At 38.0% G+C, this 4,995-nt stretch overlaps 1 long non-coding RNA gene across 1 annotated transcript; it reads right to left on the reverse strand.

Moving 5' to 3' along the window:
- Positions 1–2,011: 2,011 nt before the first annotated feature.
- On the reverse strand, positions 2,012–3,870 carry LOC120438756. The gene is made up of 3 exons (XR_005612114.1): positions 3,858–3,870; positions 3,163–3,191; positions 2,012–2,644 (listed from the first exon to the last, which is right to left on the reverse strand). It is a non-coding gene; the product is annotated as an uncharacterized LOC120438756 (long non-coding RNA).
- Between the last annotated feature and the right edge of the window lie 1,125 nt (positions 3,871–4,995).

A 4,995-nucleotide genomic window follows, 5' to 3' on the forward strand; every position in this document is an offset into this window, starting at 1 on the left:
CTGTCTCTCTCTGAATTCTGGGCTCTCTTGATACCTTTTAGTGATATAGTTTTTTTGTTTTTGTCTAAATTCAGCATTGGTACAGTAGCGTCTTTTAATATATTGTTGTTGTTTCTTTCTAAATTCATCGTTCTCACAGTAGCGTCTTTTAATATATTGTTGTTGTTTCTTTCTGAATTCATCATTCTCACAGTACAGTCTTTTAATATATTCTTGTTTTTTCTGTCTGAATTCATCATTCTCACAGTAACGTCTTTTCATATACTGTTGTTGTTTCCGTCTGACTTCAGGATTATTTTTATATGCCTTACTTGTGCAAGATTTTTTCTTTTCTTTATATTCTTTATTTGAAGCGTACTTTTGTCGTTCTTTCCTTTTTTGGTTTTCTTTTCTCTGATTTCTCAGTTTGTCTGATGCCATTAATCTTCTTTTCATTTTGCGCCTTTGCTGTTTATTAACTTTTCTCACTTTACAGATTTTTTGCAAAACTGTATCTGAAAGATTACATGCAGCAACATTTTTTATTGCAGCATTTGATTGACATGAAAAATCACAATTTGATGGAAGAAAATTAAATTCACTGCATTGTTCTTCAGTAGGTATATTAGTAAATTCATTCTGAGGAGCTTCATGTGATGTGAACTGAGTCATGTGCACTTGTTTCCCCAGTGGTGTACAAATGGACATTTGAGAGATCTCAGTAAGATCAGTGGTTGTGTTTCTCCTTGGAGTAGAGGGGTTTGCTTCATCAACAGTTGAATCAGAGTGAGTAGGTGCCACAGCAGTGGCAGCTGTTGGTCTGCAGACTGTGTCTGCGATAATATCACTCAGGTTGACTGTGCGCACACTGTAAAACTGCACAGGCTTCAGTTCATAGTTACAAGAGGGTGATATCTCCATCATTTCATAAGAATCTTGGAGCCTCTTAATCATGTCACTCAGGAGTGTGAATTTCAGCATCACTGCTGTACCACGATTACGTGACTGTAGTGGTAGAGGAAGACCACTGGCTGTTCTGGAGTGTGGGTCAAAAAACCCATATTCGCCTGATGTGGATCTGAACACTGCGATACACAATCCACTCATAATCAGTAAGGCATACTGCACATCTGACAACAGGCAGCTCAGTCCTGCTTCTAAGCTGAGAAAGGTATCTACTGCTTCCTCTGGAGGTTCTTCAAATGTCCCATACCGGGAAGGCTGTGTCATGTCGACATGATACATAGACCTGCGAGCATCAACTTTGTCTGGCAGCTCATCGGTTGCCAAATGAATATTTTTAGGAAATCTTTTCTTGGCCTCTTTGTACATCATATCACCTTTATCCAAGACCAGATTAAGGTCAGGTGTAGTCATGTTTTCATTCTCATGAAGGAATGCAAGAAATGTGAGTGAGTTGCATGTGCACTGCTTGTTTCTGGAGTCTCCATATTTAGGATGTGCCTGACTGTGAGATGCACAGACATGTGTTACAGAGGGCTGGTTTTCAAGGTTCACTCTTTCTGCATGATATGGTCCTGCCACATCACTGTGACAGCCCCTTTGCACAAAATCAGCATAACCCACCTGTGGGGCACTTGACACCTCATGTTGTTCATTACATTCATTCTGCAGTCCACTCTTTACAGCATCTGCATAGGATACCTGTTGTACATGTGCAGGAACATGTTGACCTGCCTGTTTGACACCATTACCATTGGTCTTTGCAGACGCACTGTCTTCTGCAGAGCTCTGAAGAAAATCACACTCAGCTTGTTCACATGTTGGTACACTATGAATCCCATGGAACTTCTTCCAGCGTTGTTTTGCAGCTTGTGACTTTTTCTGCTTCCTTGGCATTTTTACTCACCTGTAAGTGTTTCTTAGTCTTTAGAAAATATATTCAAAAACTAAGAGTGGCACACAGCAGGAGATGTTTTCTTTGTCTTTATATTTCAGTTTTTATTTCTCAGAAACAGATGTCTTTGTTTGTTTGACAGTTTGTTCTTCAGTCAAGAGAATATTATGCACTCTCTTTATTGGCTTGGCACAACTTAGCAGCAAGCCCAGAATGAAAAACAGGTAGAGAAAATTTAGAAGAGAGAATAGACAGAGCAGGAGAGACACGGCTTGGAAATCACAATCAAACCGTGAATTAGTTTGTTCTCAGGGTAGAGGCAATATATGCACTCTTTATTGTTTTAATGGCTTGGCATTTTTCAGCAGCAAGCCAAGAGTGAAAAACAGGTAGAGAGAAAATTTAGAAGAGAGAACAGGCAGAGCAGGAGAGACACGGCTTGGAAATCACAATCAAACCGTGAATTAGAGTTTTCTTTGTTTGTTCAGTTTGTTCATAGGTTGAGGCAAAATATGCACTCTTTATTGCTTTATTGGCTTGTGCATTTTTCAGCAGCAAGCCAAAGAGTGAAAAACAGGTAGAGAGAAAATTTAGCAGAGAGAACAGACAGAGCAGGAGAGACGCGGCTTTGAAATCAAACCGCAATAAGATTGTTGGTTTGGCAAAATTTCTCACAAACCACAGGGTGAAATACAGATGGAAAGAAGGCAGAGACAACAGGTGGAGTAGGACAGAGGATAGAGGGGTTGGGGGGTTGGGATTTGAGAAAGAAGACTGGAGATCTGGTCCTTGTTCTTCTTCTGCACACTGTGAACAAAAATATGAAGAAAATACATTAATTGGACGAAAATAATATCACATGCCAATTGTATAAACCAAATGTCTTTACAGCAACTGTGACTACTGAAACAAATATTCAAGCTAAACTGTTCTTGGCTACCATGTTCAAAAAGTTGGACAATTGTGTATTTTTTAAAAGAATAAATTATGAGATTGTCAACACAAACTTAGAATTCACCGGTTTGAATATAAATTTAATTAAATTCAACAATAACATTTTTTAAATTAGATTGAAATCATTTCTTGATAATTTTAATTACTCATTGTTCATGATTAAATGAATCATTAAATAATCACATGTAGTGTGACTACAAACATGTACAAAAATTTTTTTTGCCCAAGTGTTAAGCTGCATAGTTCTGTATTTATTATAAAATTATGTTTAAAGGGCCTAACACACAGTTTGAACCCTCACTTTACAGTTTACATTAGTCAGATTATGTTTTTATTTTGGTCGACTTCTCTTAAAGTGTGTACACACCTACCAGGCAAAGCACTGATGTCAATCAGGTTCCTGAAAGTGTAAGAGAAATAATATGTTAGTTGTCTGTACAATATTATCAGACTAACAGAAATACAAAGCCAACTCGCCATGATACACTGAACTTACAGTCAGCAGGTTAATCATAGAGTAATATAGCACACCAACTGACACAGCAGCCTTTTTATAATTCCAAAAATTAACTGAAGAATTTTCCGTTATGGAAGGCTAGCATTAGCCTTAGCATTACTGCTGGAGTTAACACTACAGCTAGTGTTAGCATTGGTACTACCATTAGCACTGCAGCTAGCGTTAGCATTGCTGCTAGCGCTAGCCCTCTTACTGTTAAAACTGAGCCACACAGGGAATAACAAAGCTCATTTGTTACTTTTGTCTCACTGACCGCCAATAAATATCACAGGAATAGCACAGAAATACTCTTCTTAACAGTTAACAACTGCTAAGGCTAGCATTAGCATTGTCGCTAGCGTTAGCATTGTCGCTAGCGTTAGCATTGAAGCTAGCGTTAGCGCTGCTGCGTATAGTAAAACTTCATAAACAATAGCAAAGGTCGTTCTTTTTATCCCTTTCTTTATTCTTTGAACTGTGTTGAACTTTACAGCACTTGCCATGTGAGTTTAAATGTCAAATATGTATTTTTACCATCGCAAAGAAAAACCCTCAGTGTATTGTACTTACCACAGCAGAGAGCAAAGCGGAATGAGGACGGTTGGCTCGTGATGGGTTAAAAGAAGATGAGGCGTTCAGGGGGTGCTTGGAAATTTGAGCATCACTTTGAACAGCAAGCTAAAATGACATCTGTGAGCTTGAACGTGTCTGTGTGTTGGTCTGTTGTTGGTGTGTTGGAGATAGAGAGAGAAAAGTACACTAGAGTCATCGCTGTACAAATAGGTACTCTGTGTGTCAGTGAGTATCAGCAAATGAGTGAAATACACTGAAAGAGGTGAACTGGCATCTAACCAGCAGGTAAAAAAATTTTTAATCTTGAACTGCATTGTGGGCTTTATTTGCAGACTATTTTGAGTTTGTTAGTGGGGAGATAAACTATACAAACTATAAACAGAGACATTAAATGAGGTTAGATTAGTTGAACTGTGGGAAAATCTACTAAAGAGCTGAAACTACAGGTAAATAGTTTCAGCTCTGATAATCCAGTGAAAATCAATTATTCCTAATGTCATCAACGGAGTCCAACTAGCCAGATCTGAACCACCTATCTGATGAAGACAAATCTAAAATATCTGTGTGAGTGTCTTTCTATCTGTTTGTGTCTGGTTGTCTTTTAGTATGTGTGTGTGTGTGTGTGTGTGTGTGTGTGTGTGTGTGTGTTATTTTGTCTGTCTGCATGTGTGTAAAATGTTTGATGAAAAAATGTTGAATGAGTTGAAATATACCAAATCATTCAACTTAAAGCCAAAGTGGACAACTGCTAAAAGATGAAGTTTACACACAGAAGAAGTTGGAAAATAGTTGAAAATGTTTAAATGTAAATTAGAAAAGCCTAAGAAATGAGAAAAGAAAATTTAGAGTCAGAAAACATCTGAATGAATATTAAAAGTTCATATTCTTTGAATCACTGAATAACTAAAATGTGATCCCTCCACTTGGATCCACACAGTTTAAAAATTTTAAATGTCTGAACTTTGAAAGACACAGTGTTGGAAAGAGAACAACGATGGCGACGTTTTGAGGGTAAAATGATGGCTGTAGACAAAACACTGTGGACACAGCAGCAGTTGAAAGAGAAGTGTTTAAGATGAATATTGGCAGAGTGAGAGACAGAGCTCATTAGGCAGGCAGGTGTGAGCCTGGTTGC

The sequence above is a fragment of the Oreochromis aureus genome, linkage group 3 (assembly GCF_013358895.1).
Source record: "Oreochromis aureus strain Israel breed Guangdong linkage group 3, ZZ_aureus, whole genome shotgun sequence".
Taxonomy (NCBI): Eukaryota; Metazoa; Chordata; class Actinopteri; order Cichliformes; family Cichlidae; genus Oreochromis; species Oreochromis aureus.